The sequence below is a fragment of the Poeciliopsis prolifica genome, unplaced genomic scaffold (assembly GCF_027474105.1).
Source record: "Poeciliopsis prolifica strain line A6 unplaced genomic scaffold, Auburn_PproV2 SCAFFOLD044, whole genome shotgun sequence".
NCBI lineage: Eukaryota > Metazoa > Chordata > Actinopteri > Cyprinodontiformes > Poeciliidae > Poeciliopsis > Poeciliopsis prolifica.
In genome coordinates, this window is record NW_026562419.1 from 1,112,494 (window position 1) to 1,131,535 (window position 19,042).

The 19,042-nt window shown below is 40.1% G+C and overlaps 1 pseudogene; it reads right to left on the bottom strand.

Moving 5' to 3' along the window:
* Nucleotides 1–1,667: 1,667 nt before the first annotated feature.
* On the bottom strand, nt 1,668–19,042 carry LOC129376769 (FHF complex subunit HOOK interacting protein 1A-like; annotated as a pseudogene).

Genomic DNA, 19,042 nt, shown 5'->3' on the forward strand with positions numbered 1-19,042 from the left:
GTACAATGGCTGCTGGAAAAGACAAGTGCTTTGTTGTTTCCTTGCTATCCAGAAACCATCTGCTGCATTTCTTTTGGTTGTGAAGGAGGCACTACTTCTGCTTTTCAAAGATGTATGGTTGTATAATTGCGCATCTGTTTGCAGATATTTTCACATGTGAATGTAAACGTTGAGTTGGCGGCGTGGCCAGCAGAAACTTATAGGAATTTAACGTGACAAGAGGCTCTAAAACATCTCACCCTGAAAGGAGATGAAGACTACAATCTGATTATCTAAGAAGGATTTTGTAACTATGCTTCACTTAGACCATAGATCTACCCTAACCCGTTCAAGGAAGTATGATAGATCAGACTGAAACATTCTGTTCTTGATTCTCCTCTGGAGAAATCACACACCGACAGGCGAACATGGTCTCATTCTCATAGCAACCATCTTGTTATGAGATCATATTGACCAAGTTGAGTTGGTTGGAAAATCCAGTGTCTAGGATGTTGTCACTCCAGTTGCCATTTCATATCTACCCACACAATCTCTCACACGAACTCGGGCCCAGTGACGCACATGACGATGTTTATAGCAACAGCATCCTGTGAAAACATCCTCATTTAGCTGGTAAGAGATTTAGTGAAGTTTATAAGGACAATTATGATTTTGTCAATGAAAAATTTCCACTTTGTAATTTTACTTTTTGAAAGTGCAACGACTAATCTTCACTGTTTGTTGTGTTGCAATAGTTACGGTTCGCCGCTTTTCTCGACGTTTGAGCTCAATTAGACCACAAATACATTTCAGCAAATAATAAGGTTTGTTTGTTTCAGAGGTTTGAACAGACAAAAGTAAGTTGTTGCACTTTCCCTCTGTTTCAACATCACAGTTTGATACAGTCTAAAATCTTGTGGTTTTTTTCTGTCACAAAGGTTCACACCTATTGAACCCGGAGTTCAACAGGTGTGACTTTAGCGAGGCGCTGAGCCCCATATGGTTGTGCAACCGACACATTTACACTATGAATTTACAGTTTCACAAAGTCAAAAGACTTGTTCTGCTTTTATCGCTGTGTCTGTAATTTTTTTCTGAGACTTTTCTTCTCCTGAAATTGTTTTTCACACCTTGCAACTCAATCAGGCAAAAGCGGTTTTGCTTATTTCCTTTGAGCCGAGCAGCATTTTCATAATTGATTCCCTCAGTTAAACTTCTGCAAGAACTGGAAGAAATTTTACACTCAGATATCACAATGTGAAATGTTAGATAAACTTTTTGTGTTAAGCAATAACAGCCTGACCTCCTGCCTGTTTATCATGCTATTAGGAAACAACACTTTTCTGCTGCAACATGCAGCATTAATGATAAGCTTCTCTGTGAACAAACATCACGTACTCCTCACCTAAAGATGTTGTAATTCTCCTATTAACTAGAACATTGAGGTTAACTTTACCTCAGTTGTTTATCATAACGCATTTGGTGTAATTTTAGGTGATGCCACACTGTGTCGCTATTTGCTGTAATTTAATAAAAATAAATAGTGAGGTGAGACTGAATCTCACCTCATGCAAAAAGATTCAAGGAAGCACAGACACTGATTTTCAAATATTCCACAAATTGATACAAAATTTAATGTCAATCATCTTCAAAATAAAATCCAAATATTTAAAATATAATCTATCTTCACATGGGGAAACATTTTCAAGTGCAGTCAGGCAGAAAAATGACTGTAAAATCTTTTGAAATTGTCCAGATAAGTTGCATAAACCAGCAGGTTGATTTGTGATGAAGCTCTCTGCTGATGAAGCTGATCAGATCCTTCGATCTGCATCATTCCTCTGCGCAGCAGTCCAGCGCCACGCTGTGCTCCTGAGCGATGGCCGCCAGCTCCTTCAGGAACTCGGCGAACAGGACGATGGCGAACACTCGGCTCTGGGCCGGAGGGGGGATGGTGGGGCAGGGGGGCGAGACGCTGAGGGGGGGCAACGGCAGGGCGTTCCTCACCGAGCCGTTGGGTCGAGACGGATCCAGGATGATGTCTCCGCCCGGAGACTGGAGCGCCTCTGGGAGGAAAGGTTCGAGAAAATATGAGACTATATCAATCCTCGTTCCACTGGCAGGTTATTTCACTAATTATACATTTTCTTATATTTTAAGTGAAATTAGTACTTTTTATTTAGTATGCAAGAATTACTAACTTCACAAGAATGAAGGTTTTTACCAGGATTTTGCATCATCACTGCTTAAATTCCCGTCACTCAAATTTATTATAGTTTCTTTTTCAGATTTAACTAATTATACCTTAAAAGTGTGCTAAAATATCTGTAATAAAAAATAATTAGCTTAGCATTTGTTTTATGATTCAACTATTTATAGGTCAGAATAAAAATTATTAAACTAAAACATTCCTAGTTATGGACCGAAAATGAGATAAATTTAATGTCAGAACAAAAACAGTTTCAGACTGAAAAACAACTTGAAAGAAAAATTAGAAATAAATGGGGACTGGTTCAAAATGTATTTGGTTAAATACTTTCAATAAATTCTTAAAATCACATTTCTGGTCATTTTAAAGGTAATTTTATTTATACATCACATTTTCAGAAACATAAAATGGAAGGAAATGCAAAGAAAACAACAAACATAAGATAGAAAACTATAAAACTAATTACTGACCCTCCACGTTTAATTAGAATTAACTGTTCATGATTTATGAATTAATGTGAGTTTCTCTGGATTCTTGTTCTGATAAAATTAAATGTTGGTTCTCCATATTTGATTCTTGTTCTGGGTTGTTGAGCAGGTGATACTTTCTAAATCTGTTCCAGATTGTAAGTTTAAATTGATCTGCTTGTCAAGGCAAATGGACCAATAAAACGCAGCGTCACTGAATGTGTTTATGTTCTGATGTTGTGTTTATTAACCTCTAAATTTTCCATCCTGGTCTTTCGCCAGCAGGAACCTCCAGGCCTGGGTGACCAGAGCAGGATATTCGGGTCTGTTCTCCACGTAGCGCTCGATCTGAGCGTGCACCGACGCCAACACCTGCAGACACGGTTGACACAGCGCTGGAGTCTGGAACCGCTTCAGAAACTTGGGCCCGGTGCGCCGCTGCTACCTGGTACAAGGTCCGAACGCTGTGCTGGTCGTGTGGTTCCGTGGTGAGCAGGAAGGACCTCAGCAGGGGTTGCGGTACGACGCCAGCTGGGCCAGGATCCCCGTCACCAGCAGGTTGACGGCGATGGAGTTTTCCAGAAGGTTCTCCAGGCGGGACAACAAGACGGTGAACGGGGGACCTGGAATGGTTGGAGATCACAGGTAAAGAGAAAAGTGAGGAAATCTGGACGAAACAATGGCTGAAAATAAATCATAATTATGAAATAATAAAGAACTTCAGTTCCACTGAATCGCATTGCATCACAATCGCAACACTGACCAAGTATTTTTAGTCCAGATTCACCTGCAATACGTTCAAACTCATTTTTAAATAACTTTTCAGTCATGTATAAGAGCTTGTTTTAACTCAATAACTTCTTCGCCTTCAATTCCCATCTTGCAAGAACAAACCTGTGAATGGACCTCCTCGCCTGCCGCTCTTCTCCTCTTCCTCCTCCATGGCGTCCACGTCTCCTTCCTGCTCTGCTTCCTCCTGCGAGGAGCTGAACCCAAACTCAGAGACGAGCTGCTCCTCCTCCTCCTCTGACAGTTTCTGCCTCAGCGCTCGGACGCGCCTCCTGAACGCACTGATGTCGTCTGTGATGTCATCGCCATCAGGCTCCACCCCTAGAGAGAGCATGAGCTCATAGTACTGGGACAGGAAGTCGTTCTTGGAGATTCGGTTTGCTGGGAGGGATTGAGTTTTGGGTTTTTGTTGCTGAAATTCGAAGCTGCTCTGGTTCTAAATGTCCGTTTGTGAGATTGTTTGTCTCTGGAGACGGAGTGACGCCGGTTTCACGCGCCGGCTGGTTGTGACCGTTAAAAGCCGGGATGTCATTCTGGACGCAGTTTTGTTCAAAAGACTCAGTTTCTTGATCAGAGTCATCAAATTCGCTGATGATGTGATTCTTTACATCAAAGCCGTTCAGAACAACATGCAGCTCTCCATCTTCCTTGTTCCAAATCCGTCGCTTTTCCTCCTCACTGACCTGTCACATTCTTCACTCCTTCTTCTCTCCTCCTTCCCTCCATCCTCGCTCCTCCTCCTTGTCGACATGATGCTGTTCACCGTCTCCATCACCGTCCTGCCTGATTTCGAGAAGCTTTCACGCGGCTGTCGGTTCGCCGCCTTGATCCGCTCAAGCAGAGCCGTCTTTGTGTCCTTCTGAGCGACCAGATCGTAGACGATGACGTCGTCCTGAAACTCGGACTCCTCTACGTAAGCGCCGCGCACCAGCTTGGTGGCGGTGAGCCTCATTTCCTGGATGTGGCGAGGGGGAAGCGGCGGTGGAGGAGCGGCTGAAAAACTGCATCCGTCTGACTCCACAAAGCCATTCGATACGTTAAAGATGGCTGACGAGGAAGAGAGTTCCTCCTCTGCGAAGATGTCGTCCCACTCCAACTCCATGGCTGAGCTGGCCCTGCCCGCCTGGTTGCTGGTGGAGACGGTATCTGACGGCGTAGGGGAGAGGGCAGACGGAGGGCGAAGGACGACCAGAGAGCAGATGGAGTCGCTCTTTGTCCGCTGAATGAATTCGTCCTCGTCCTCCAGGTCGTCTCCCGGCGTGTCGGAGCGATACTCCTGATGCGGCGGGTCGAAGCCGTCGTACGCCGCCGACCAAAACCTGCAGGCTCTGGGGACAAAACACACCCAGGATGCATAAAACACGCCGACGTTTCCCTCAGTCAGCTCTGGAAATCATGTTGCTTCTGCATTCAGCAGTTGCTTTTACAATATAAACAGGTTTCATGTTATTTTTTACACAATCCTGGACGGCAAAAAATGATTCTTCTACATGCACTCAAACATTTTCCACTAGGAAAACACAACATTCAGACTGTTACAGTTTCAGGCTTGGTGTTTATCTTGGGATTATTGATAAGTGATCGCTGTGGCAGATTAGCTACTCTAACACAGCAGTGAATTTGTTTATATGTATAGATTATAAAAAACACTCCTTAGATTTTTTTCACTGCTTCATCTTTACATTGTAATGGATGTAATAGCAACACCTGTCCACCAGATGGCACTAAAAAAATATTTTTCAGTTTTTGCACAAGACTCAGCTTGACCTTAACTGGTCAACTAAAAAGTTGCAAAGTGAAGCTAATTTACTATTTTGTCACATTTTTATGAATAATCTATATTTTCCTTCTATTAAAAATGAAAGAAAGTTCAATTTTCTGCTTTAAAAATCTCTTTAAATGTTATTTTACTGCTTTTTTTTTTTTCCTGATGAAGTACAGATTGAGGAGCCAACAAAGAAAATTTAAATGTTTTGTATTTTTGGTTTTATTTTTATGACAAATCCAAATGACTCCTCTTCAGTTTTCTATTCTCAGTCACATTCAGAAGCAGGTCAGACCAACTCACCTGCAGGAAGTGGAGATCGCCTGGCGGGCGTCCCACAGGTAATGAACGTAGTTGACATCCATCAGGAAGTCTGACCCTCTGCTGTAGCCAACGCTGTCTGAAACTGACAGATCTGACACAAACACAGAATCACAGTCAACATATCGGTTTTTCTTCATGTTTCATGTTTTAAATCCACACCAACCTGCTGCTTTAGGCCAGTGGATGTGCTCTGAGCCGGAGTGTCTGTTGTTGAGGTACATGGGGCACCAGGAGGGCAGGAGGAGCAGGAAGGAGGCGGCGCTGGAGGAGTAGCAGTCTCTCTGCTTCAGGGAGCAGCGCTGCTTCCTGCTCAGGTGGCTGCAGGGGATCAGATACCTGAGGACAAAAAACATATCTGGTTTCAGTGAGCAAATCCTTTATGGAACCCTCAATGCAATTTAAACTATAAGGGATGTTTTTGGGGGAACTTGCATTACAATCAAGCATAGAAAAAACTGTGAACCCAGCTTTCTGCTCATGATTGACACAAAAAAGCTAGTTAACAAATGAAAATGGGAGCTAGGGAGGCAAAAAAGATAGCATGTGAGGCAAACCAAGTATCTAGTGGACATAAAGGTAGCTAGCTGGGCATACAGGTAGCTAGCTGGGCATACAGGTAGCTAGCTGGGCATACAGGTAGCTAGCTGGGTGTAAAGGTAGCTAACTGGGTGTAAAGGTAGCTAGCTGGGCATACAGGTAGCTAGCTGGGTGTAAAGGTAGCTAGCTGGGTGTAAAGGTAGCTAACTGGGTGTAAAGGTAGCTAGCTGGGCACAGGTAGCTAGCTGGGCATAAAGGTAGCTAGCTGGGTGTAAAGGTAGCTAACTGGGCGTAAAGGTAGCTAGCTGGGCGTAAAGGTAGCTAGCTGGGTGTAAAGGTAGCTAGCTGGGTGTAAAGGTAGCTAACTGGGTGTAAAGGTAGCTAGCTGGGCGTAAAGGTAGCTAGCTGGGCATAAAGGTAGCCAGCTGGGCATTAAGGTAGCTAGCTGGGTGTAAAGGTAGCTAGCTGGGTGTAAAGGTAGCTAGCTGGGCGTAAAGGTAGCTAGCTGGGCGTAAAGGTAGCTAGCTGGGCGTAAAGATAGATAGCTGGGCGTAAAGGTAGCTAGCTGGGCGTAAAAGGTAGCTAGCTGGGCGTAAAGGTAGCTAGCTGGGCGTAAAGGAAGCTAGCTGGGCGTAAAGGTAGCTAGATGGGTGTAAAGGTAGCTAGCTGGGTGTAAAGGTAGCTAGCTGGGTGTAACAGTAGCTAACCTTCTCAGTATTTAAGACCAACTTAATTTTTCAATAAATGTGAGACATTTAAGGCCTTGATTTTAGACATAAATTTAAGACTTTTAAAGGATGCATAGTGGAACAGCCAGCCTGCTCTTTACTGCCCCCTGTGGCCAATTAGGAGAACGTCTGCTCTACAACTAGTTGAAAGCTTCTCTTTTTAACATGTTTACATGAACAAAGACATTAATGGCCGCCTGACTGACCTGAACACCAGCTGCAGCATAACGTCTTCGCAGAAGAGACCAATCAGAGTCCTGAACAGGGCCAGAGACACAGTTCCTAACTGAAAGTAAACAGAAACGGGTCTCAAACTGTTAATCTTGAGTAACTGAAATAATCCTCAACTGATTTAGTAAATGATTTATTATTAACTAAACTATACAGACTCTTTAGAAAGGCTAAAATAATGACACAATAATGACACAAAGAGGATTAAATGAAAAATTACACAAAGAAATCCCATAAATGTTGCATTTTAGAGGAAAAGTTTTAACTAGTCATTAGTTGCAGCTCTAGAGAAGCAACAGGTGATGTGAAGCGGTAACTGTGAGTGTGTTACCTGGAACGGCGTGTTGACCCTGCTGACCAGCGTGTCCAGGATGTGGACATTGTCATGACGATGCAGCAGGATGAAGGACAGGAAGTTCTGCAGCAGGGCGGGCTCAGAGATGGAGCGCAGGAACAGGTCCAGGTACGCAGTGGTGGTCATCACTTCCTCCAGGGTCAGCTGACCACAGGGACAAACAAAGCTGGTTTTGATTTAAATTTAATCTAAATATACTTGATAACCTGGAGACACGTTAGAGACTTTACATTTCTCTGGATTAGTAAAGGGAACAATGTTCATGACACAACAGTAAAACAAAAACATAAAATAAACTTCAGAAATCACAAAATGTTTTAGACAAATAAGATGCTGTTTCATTACTCCTCTGCTGTGCGCCCTCTAGTGGTGAAAACATCTTTGCTGCCATTTGTCTAAATCCTCAAAGTTTGAATCCAAGTGCAATAAAAAGAAAAGTCAGCTATCAAACAAGAAGACATTGATTTTGACGCAAGAAGACATTTCTTTCTGCCAAGGTGCAAATGAAAGACAGAATGAAATATTCATACTTCTTGTGTTTTCTAAACGTCTTTTGGGCCAAGCAAAGACGTCCCCACCATTTGCACAGTAAATGTGCAAAGTGTGCAGAATCAGTAATCTATGGAAGAACTTTGGGGCCAACAAAAAAATTATAAAATTCTGATTTTTTTTCCAGAATTATGACATTTTTATGTCAAATTCTTTCCTTAGTATTTGTGCCTTTTTCTCAGAGGTCTGGCTTTAATCTCATAATTCCAATAAGTGTCCCTAATCCTCTTCCGTAGTAATCAGCCCTTTGGTTGTGAGATGAATTAGTACTTTTTTGTTGTAATTTCCTTGCCTAGATGTTGTTACCTTGTGCAGAGCAGGAGCGAGAACAGGAACGAGGAATCCGTTGTAGATGTAACTCAGCAGCTGGGAGCGGATGGAGGGATGAGCCACCTGAGGAAGATGGACAGACGAAGTGTGACCTGGTGTCACATCATAACGCAGCTTATAAAACCCAAACGTCTGGGACAAACTGAAGATATGAGCTCCAACTGTGGCCCTCTTGAATATGAAGCGATTTATGTGCATGATGAGCCTCGTCATGAGGCTAAATGTGTTGTGCATATCTGAATATTTGAGTGTTTTAGTTCTGGTTTTCACCTTGGTGACGGCACTGCAGAAGTCCAGTGAATGCAGGAAATGAACTAGAGCTGGAACCTGCTCACACAAAATAATATTCAATTATTCACACATTTTGTTGTCGCTAAATAATCTCAATATATTACACAACATAAGGTATTTTGAGAAATTTCTGTCAATTAATCTGCTTTTACTGCCATTGAACTTACTCCATTACTACAAATTAAATTATTCTGCATCATAAAGTACTACACAGCGGTTAGTTGCAGCTGTCCTTGTGTATTAGTTTATTCTTTACAACGCAGAGGCCGCTGAATGTCTTTAGTAACAGATTCTCACCTGCTGCCAGTCTGCAGACTCCAGGCAGTGCCAGTCCTCACTGTAAACCTGCAGCCTGGCTGGGAGAGATGAGTACAGACCAGACAGACCAGTGGCCAGAACCTGCAGAAACACAAAAACAAAAAAATTCAGACATGCAGAAAAGTCACAAACTGAATGAAGAGCCTGAAACCTTCAGCATTTTACGATTAAACCTCGATTCTCAGGTCTGAAGCTTAAATAAAACGGCGTTTCTTCTCCTCCAGACTCTCAATCAGCTTCAGAAACATCAACATGTAGTCAACAAATAAAATCCTGAAGAGTCTTTACTGGATGCTGGTGTTTCTGTTTATTTGTGGCCTGTCAGTATTTTCAGGTGAAACCCACAGAATCAGAAAAACACACAGAGGCTTTCATGCAGATTAAATTCCTGAGCAGATTAGCAGAGATTTAGGGCAGATTGAAGGAAAAACTGATGGCTGGAAAAGATGCTTAAGGGAATATATTCAACTTTTTAGGGAAAATTATAAATAAACACTCAAATTATCCTTCAACTTTTAATATAAATTATCCTGAGAAGCGGGAAAAATCTCTCTTAGCTTTCTGAAGCGGCTTCAGGTTTTTATTATCCATGAAACAAATTTACAACAAATAAAGGCTGGGAATAATTCACACTAAATTTAATGAATATATTTTAAATAAACCCATTCAAAAATTAGAATATAAATGAAAAGTTCTTTCATTTTATTGAACCCATTATACTGATAAATTAAACATGTTTTAACACTTTTCTTTTTCTTAATCAGGATTATTTTGATTGGCTAATTTTAATTCTTGGTTAACTTTTTAAAAGTCAAAATAATGCCTGGACTTCTGCTCCTATACGTTTTATAAACCAGCCAAAACATTTTTCAAGGATTTTATATTTTACTAACACAGATCAAGGATCACTAAAAAAAAGAGAGAAAAGACAGATTCATCATCCACATGAGTCTAAACGTCATCATCATCATCATCATCATCAGTGGTAAACAGCTGCAATCTGGAGTCTTGTTAAAAATCAGGCAGCCGTCCAATCCTGCGCAGCCTTGTTAATCCCCGCCGGCCCAATCCCTGGCTGATTTACTAATCTGCTCTCTTCAAACAGATTGAGGTCAGAGTTTGGTCACATGGGCTTAAAGCTGGAAAACTGCGACACGCTCACAGGTGGCACGTGCAGAGCAGCTTGAACCGCCGCTGGCTGTCATGTATAAACCCTCAGCCTCTGTTTCCTCCTGAAACTAAAGGAACAAACTGGTGACCAAGGAGCCAACATGGCCGACACAGTTAACTCCTGACTCATTTATTTTAGTTTGTTCACTTTTATGAAACTTCTCTTATATTCACAACGTTAAATGAATTCATCTTAAATGTTCATATTCTTACTCAACCTTTCAGCACTGCACTAGCAACCCAAATGGAACTCCAGCACATTTGGTCAGCTGGTTTTACCTCTATCTGTGCTGCGCAATGGCTGCTGGAAAAACAAGAACTTTGTTGACGACATACCATCCAGAAACCACATGCTGCATTCTTGTTGATTGTGCAGGAGGCTCTACTTCTGCTTTTCAAAGATGTATGGTTGTATAATTGCGCATCTGTTTGCAGCTGTTTTCATGTGCGAGTGTAAACGTTGAATTTAAAGTGACCATGAAAGAGCTAGTTCTGAAACAAATCTCATTACCTAAGAATGATTTCTGCAAGAAAAAAAGAAATGAACATGTTTTGTGTAGACCACAGACCATGATAACTTTTAATGTGCACTTGCTTCAGCCTATTATTTTCTTATTTTGCTGTCACTCCTTGGATTTCCCTCATTAGTTGCCTCGGGTTTTCTTCTCCCTCTCTGTACACATTCAGTCTCTGAGGAGGCATTACGAGCTCATTAGTTTTATTATATAACTCGTGATAATGAGATTACAATGCAGAGGGGAGATGAATGTGGGAAAGCTCTTCATTCATATGAACAGCCGTTTGATTCATGGAAATCTGTTGAATAATCACCAATAACATTCTGTTAGTGAGAGTTTTGATCTAAAGAGCAAGAAAATGGGACTGAATCTTAAGCTTTGAGTTCACTTTTATTTTAGTTTAGCTTTTTTCTAACAGGTGTGAAGGATGAATTAGTATCTTCAGTCTGAAACAATTTGAAGGGAATGCCTGAGATTATTTTAGCAGAAATGGCCATGAAACATTTTGCTGTTGCCTTGACATGAACCATCAAGGACTTACAGTATCGGTGCTGAAGGATTTTTATATAATGACGTTGTTGTTTGTGTGAACTCTTACAGGACAGAAGTATGTGTTTTTCTGCGATGTGCTGAGCGACTCGAGGCTCCGAGGCCGACAGACATGATGAGCAGCAGAGCGTCTCGCGCCTGCTGGCCGACCAGACCCTGCCTGAAACACAAACACGGCCTGAAATCACTTTACACCAACAATGTGTCTTCATTCACACATTTCTGTCACCACTTGTAAGTAGTTCTTAGATTAATTTTTTCACAATTTTCAACGGTTTCTTTTGGACTCTCACTGAGTTTTTGCTGAATTTCTGTCCAATAACCAATTTTACTAACATGTTTTCCTAAACAACTGAACATCTATCATCTGACGTTACGGAAAAGACGAAGAAGACGACAGGAAGTGGGAGGAGCATGACGTTTTTTGAATTATTGATGAGATGAACAAACTTATTCAAGTGCAATTTTAATTGTTTCTGATTTAGTGGAAACAACACAATTGCAAAATTGTGTTTTTTTCAACAATAGTGGAATTTTGACAATATTTTGTAAAGAAAACATGCTAGTCACATTAAAAGCAGCATGTGATAAAATAAGATTAGCATAGTATTTCAGCTAACTGCTCTGCATTAAAACTGTGCTACATCTTTCAGTGAACCTGTTTACTGAAAACGGCAATTATTTATCATCCAACCGTTCATCCATCCATATTCACCAAGTAGAGCAACTTTATAACGTTTTGTTTTGCATTAAAATGTGTTATGGGCCAAATCATCAACAAGTTATATAAAAACCGAAAGTTCATATGCTAACATTAGCTTAGCGCTTAAGCTAACTGCTATGCAAGAAAAAAAAATGTCAGAAGGAGTAATTTGTTGGTTCAAAACTTTGTTTAGAGACAAAAGACAAACATCCATCCATCCATGTTAGATTTGAACATCCACTCTCAGAATCTTTTATTGAGACTCAGAATCAGTAAATGAATCATCTAAAATGACTTGGATCGTTTTGATGACAAACAGAGTTCTGATTGGGACGTCGTTAGCTCCTACCTGTGTGTGTAAGGTATGAGCAGGGAGAAGAGCAGGAAGTTGGCCGCTCCCTGGTCCTGACTGGTGTGGAAAACAGTTCCAGCACCGACGGGTTTTTGACCAGAGCCACACAGAGCTGGTTCAGCAGCTGGACCACTCGGCCTCCACCACCCGCCGGTGTCTGCAGGGAACAGAGTTAGCATCTAGCAACACATCCAGCTGTTTAAACTGCTGCTGCTAAACCATCTCTGAAAGTGGATTTCATATTTCATCTAAAGCTGCCTCTAGTTTGAGAAACGCTGATCTAAAAGGATAGTTTATCAGCTGGAGATACAAGTGAAGTAAAGCAGAATTTAATGTTCATTTTCTGTCAGATTAATACTTTGACTATAAACTGACCAGTTGCGGCTCCAGCGCAGGAGGTGAGCAGCATCATGAGCGGCCGCAGAACCGGTTTGTGGTGCAGCAGGGGCTGCTTGGCCTGAGAAAGCAGCATCTGGTACATCCTGAGCTGCTCCAGCTTCATGTCCTCAGTGAACTGCCTCCTCAGGCTCCACAGGAACAGCCGCTCCATCACGCCCTCCAGGACCACGAACTCCAGGATGGGACCCATGGCTCCTCCTGGCACCACAGCGGTCAAAAGTACTCACATTCAACACTTCAATAGAGATACTTGTATGAAAATATGCTGTAGTAAAAGTACAGGTTGCACTGTTTTTTTCAAGTATGAGTAAAAAGCTCAAGTTTTGAATAGTGCAAAAAGTAAAAAGTTGTTTTTCTTCAAATCAAATCTCAGTCAGGATAATTTAAATTGCACAAAACGCGGCACATTCATCACTAATCGCTCTTCGAGAGAAAAACTTGGAAGGATTTTTTTAGATCAGGCTTCAGATCAGGAATGTTTTGCGTCTCTCAGTGTTTTCCTCTGTTACTCTGGTTAAAGTCTCCATCCATGTTGTTCTCTAATTGCCATTTAGACAACATGAGAAATCTGCTTTGCTGGACAGTTACACTTTAATACACCTTTTGTGCGAGAAGTGGATTTTTTCGATTTGATACGACTCCATATCATTGTTTTTTTTCATCATGGAAGTTTCGAGCAATAGTAAAAAGATGAAGGGAGTGAAAGCAGAAAGTTGAACAAAAAATCTCCTTACGCTCAGTAACAAAGTATGTTTACTGTTTTACTGTGACGCCTCCTCACCTTGCCCCGCCTCTTCCTCCATCAGCAGAAACAGCATGTGTTCCACGTAGTTCTGCACGGCGCTGGCCTCGTCGGCGGGGATCGGACCCAGCTGCATGGTTCTGCTGCTGCTGCTGCCCTGGTGACCGGACAGAAAGCCAAGCGCTCTGGAGGAGCTGCGACTCGGTTCGTGTTTCTCCAGAATCTTCACCACCTTCACAGAGAGCAGCAGGACATCAACATAAAATTTCTAAATTTAAAAATAAGAAATCTGATACAAAATAAATAGGAAAACTGCAAAAACACAAATCTTTGGTTTACTTTTCAACACAAATGTCTCAGTGCCCTTAAAATAAAATAAAACTAACTTTTCAGCAACAAGTATGAGTTTTTTTTAAGTAAATAATTCCTCAATATTGACATTACTTTCACTCCCAGACTATTTCATTTATTTTCCCATCATTTAGTACTCTCTGTATTAGTACTTTTTCATCAATATTAAGGAATTACTTACTTAAAACCAGCTATTATTTCAAGCTGAAAAGTTAAATGAACATTAATTTGATTATTTAAGATATTTGCACAAGAAATTACACAAAAAATACTTGGTAGGATTTTGTGTTTTTGCACTGAAATGGAGAATAATTTAAACAAATGTTTGTTTTTCCAGAGAAAAAAAAGTTTATCAAACTTTATTTATTCAACAGGTAAAAAGTGATGTCACTGCATTCATTATACAATAAAATCTCATTCAGTTCATTTCATTGGAGTCTAATTCAAATCTGCAAAGTCTGATTAAAGCAGTTTTGCATTTCCATGTGGCCTTCACTGCAAAAATCTACATTTTGCAAGTATTTTCTTTAGTTTCTAGAGCAAATATCTTGGCACACAAAAAAGAAGAAAAAACCAACTGAAGTAACTTTTCAGCAAGATATAGAAGCTTGTTTTATGTAAATAATTTGTTAATATTGATGAAAAAGTACCAGTTACACCAGCAGATTTTATTAATAAATAGATTTTCATCAATATTAAGGTATCATTGAGTTAAAACAAGTTGGTATATCTTGCTTAAAAATTACTTTTAAGGTAGTTTTCATTATTAAAAATGTACTGATTGTTCATTAGAAACTAGAAAACTAGTTTTTAATGCCCTAATTAAAATGGAACAAAAATAAATTAGCAAAATAGAGCAAATAAATAAGCATAGCAAAAATTTTTTCTCTGTGTTGTGACTTTTGGATCTCCAGACACACACATACTGAGTGCATGTGGGGTTTTCTTGGCAACAGCAGCCAGAGACGTTGGCTGCTGTTGCTGTAAAAGGATTCTGTGTTTCCGGGCCAGAGTTTGGGTCAGAACGACCCGGAAACAAACGACCCAGGAAACGACACTGATTCACACACCGTCCGCCAGCCACGGTGAGACAAACCGGAGTCAAAGACTAAAAGCTGATCAGTTTTGCTACCTGCATCCAGTGGTTCTTGAACACAATCATGCAGGTCTCCGGGTCCACCCCTCTGAGCGAGACGGACTTCCTCCGGTTGCCCCCGATAACCACCGAGGCCATCATTGTGACGCGCCGTCAGGCGGCTACCCATCTTCCAGCTGAAAGTGAGGAGGACGTTTGGTTCTGACAGGAGAACCTGGAGGCATCACCGGGTCGGTCGGCCTCTGTGTTCAACGAGCTGCAGAGGAAACTCCTGGAAAAACGCAAACGACCCGCCGGGTCACCAACAACACGGACAATAAACATGTTTCACTGTAAAGGCCGACTGCAAATGCTGAACCAGAATAATTCTCCATCAGAAAAGCAAATCAGAAATCTTTCTCTCTACCATCCATGCATGTAGTTTTACTATGACGATGTCTCTATTATCTCCATTTGGTGAAACATGCAAATACGTCTAATAATAGATCACAAATGTCCTTTATTGTTCCACAATCGAGGCATTTCTGTGTAATGGATGGTTGGATGAACATCAAACAGATTCACACAAAGATAAAATATAAAATGGACTGAAGATATGAGGTCATTGCAGCGCGTCAAACGGGGACATTAATGTTTGAGTCATAGATTGTCCCTTTTTAAATAAAGTCCTCCAAAATCAGCGGCCATCCTTAGCAGTAACTAAGACATTAAAAGTTAGTTTTATCTTTGTTTGCATGAAGTCGACTCACACTGTGAGAGCGTCCATGTATTGTCCACATGTTGCAGTTTGTTTACATGGATTTCCTTCCCATCAGGCAGCTTCTGGTTTAATTCAATCCACCATGTTTCTAAAATCAACTCTCAAAATCCATCACAATGAAATATATTTTTAGCTCTGCTGAGACGACTCAAGGATTTCAACAATTTATGATCTACTGATAAGCAGCTTAATAATATCGTCTATTTTACTCAACTTTGCATCTTTTAAAGTGACTTTCTTTATGTTTGAAACAGGAACAGGCCGGCCATCAGCAGTAACATACAAACAGGAAAAAGGGACAACGTGTCTGCATCCCACCCTGGGCGTTCCGGGAAATTCCAGGAATACCCAGAGAGGATTCGAAGATATCGCAGCGATCCTACCTCTGTTCAGCTGCCGGGAAGACGCCGAGGAGCCAACATGACGCCTTTTATCCTGCAGGAAAGGAATGATCCAAGAAAGCTTAAAGGAAGGAGCAATAACATTTAAAATGAAGCCTTTTGTCGACACATTCTATTTGAATACAAAATGTCCCAAAAGAAAAGTCAGACTAATTCATCCTGAACCATCTGGGCTCTAATCTGTGTGGACGGGATAAACAGTTGGATTTTGTTCACATTTCCTGTTTGGTCATCCCAGGTTGTGTGTGTTAGTGTGTGTGTTTCTGTCTGAGCATGTTTTGTGTGAAGTCTGCTGTTAAAAATTTGCCTTAAAGAGCATATAATCAGCTTCCCTTGTTGCTGGATCACATAAAAAAATAAAAGTATTTTAAAAAATATGCAGAAAATTGTTTGGTCGGACTCAGAAACCTCGCAAACCGACTGGACTGCATTCCTGCGAGCCAACAGGGCTGCAGACGTTCAAGTCTCACATTACCTCTAATATAATGGGTGGTGTGTCTGAGGACAAAAACTCGCTGATTGAAATCCTAACTGCACACGCAACGTGCAAATAATCCAGATAATATCACGAAAACAAATGAAGTGATCATCTGTTATTCATACAATTATGAAAGGATTCATACTTTGTTTCCCTCTGCAAACCAACAAACCGATTTCAAAATATTTGGTGAGTTTTTGCAGGGCAGAACCAAACTGAAACTTGATCATCCCTTTAAGGTTTGAGTCTGATTTGAGATAAGGGCTGAGGAATGCATCAGGTCAGCGGCCGTCCTCACAAAGATGGAAGAAGCGGTGTGTGTGTTTCTGTTGCAGACAGAGATGGGAGTAATCTGAGATGAGACGATGATGTTTAATCCCAAACCCGCTCTGTGTTTGAGTCCGAATCAGTCAGACGGTCACATGCCTTCAGAGATTAAACTAACGGCCAAACACAGAAACCTGGACTCTCCTCTGACCTGTTTAATACAATGTTTTATGGCTTGTGCTGATAATAATCTAATTAAACTGCAGTGATTCAAAAAGTGGAGCTTTAGTTGATTATATGAAGAGTTCTAGCAACATTATGGACCCTAACCGTCTGAATTTAAGGTCTTTATGTGTGAAAACGTGTCATTTACTTACATTATGAATCTGAGCTAACTAGGATCATATCTGGGGTTCCTCAGGGTTCTGTTCTCAGAATGCTTTTCATTAATACCCATATTTAGACCTCTCAGGATAACAAATTTTGCTTGATGATAAACTGTCCTAAAAATTATTGTGATAAATGATAATATTGATGTTTGGAAGCCATTTTCACCCAATCAAAGATCAATAAATGTGAAAACTGTCATAATAAAGTGTTTCTAATTAAAACAGATAGAAACTGGAGTCAAAGTCAGCTCACTCTGGGTTCCCAGGAGGAATAATCAACAGGAGGAAATATTTAGTTTCTATAATCTTCAGCTCTAAACAAACTGCTGAGATGTGCAGAAAACTATTTGATCCATTAAATCAGAGCTGGAAATGTGAATGTTTACTGCAACTTTCCCTTAAAGTCCAACGATTACTTTATCATTTTTTACCAAGTTTTTTAATGTTGCTTATTTGTTATATTTTATTTTACAGTATTATCTATTTGCAGCTCAGTTTTCTTCACATTAATTCATTTACTTTCTTGTATTGTGTTTTGCACTGAGCTCCAATAAGTTGTGTTTTATGGTACATTTTTTATATTTGAAGTTTACTTTAACTTAGAGGCTCATTTTGTTTATGTTTCATATTTTGAATTTAAAGTAACAATCACTGGTTTCTGTTAGAGGATCTTTCATGTTAAATCAGTTTTTTGTCTCCACTATCCTCTTGCTTTTGCTCTGGATGGAAGTGCTAAATGTTTTTAATAACAGACCTGAATCAGATAAATTTAAATATTATTTAAATGGATTAAAATGCACTCTGTTTTAACTAAACCCCATTTAAATGTATGAATTACGCCCTTCATGATTTAAGCATTTGGAGTTTCAAATATTATTAATAGTACTTAAATAATGTTCTAAAAAATGAATTGCAGCCCTTGTAAAAATGTTTAAAAAGTCTTAAATGCTCCTCATTTTATCACAGCGGCCTGCTCTCACTCAGTTAAATGAAAATCTGTACAACTTATAATATTTATTTGTAGAGGAAACAAACTCCATGTTACAAAAATATTAATCAGTTGTTTATAAAACTTATTGGCATCCTTAGCAGTTCCTATAAAATAAAAATAAACATATTTGTTGGGTTATTTGTGATTAAAAGTGTTGAGGAACTTTTAAACCCATATTTGTAATAATAATTAGCTACACTCACCTAATATAAAACTCCAATTCAGCCCACAATCAGAACTAAGAAGACGACAATAAAGTATTGTGTCATTTTTGATTTGAAATTAAATATTTATTTATAGATCCAGCAGATCAGATAGTTTGTGTTTACATGAGAAAAAAAGTCAAAGCATGTAAAGCTGGTGAAATTGACAGAAAATTACTAATTTTAAAGATAGAACAACATCAAAACGTACTGATTCTATAATTTGAAATTCTGATGTCAAAAGATAATAAAAAGTTTCTTAATCTTTTGAGAAGCATCTCCTCTTCCTGATTCTGGTTGAGTTGCAGGCAGCAGCATTCAGAGCAGAACTTATTTGTTTAATGTTTGTTCAGGTCAGTGAATCCTCCTACGTCACACAGGTACAGAAACAGGTGGATCAGCATTGCTTTGTCTAAAACAAAACAAACCTGGATATTATTACATTAAACACGTCAAACTGAAGAGATGTGACCCTTCTGGATCCATCTATCGATTATTGATACTTGTTGCTGTTTTATTCTTATTTACCTCTTTATAGGCTTATTTAAATGGCGTAAAGCGTGTTTATTGCTGTGTACATTTAATTGCCTGTCGTTTTCAGAAAGGAGTCTGTCGGAGTGATTTAGTAACAGCTGCTCGATGTTTCTTACCTCTGCGGTCGGATGTCTGTTGCTCCAAGTTGCTAAAAGTATTAAATAAAAATGTTTTTTTTAAAAGTTCCCACAGGCCGTTTAAAATCCAGAAACGCTCATAATTCCAGAGGTTTGTTGCGGTTCCGCCGTTTCTGGGCGCTGTGTCATT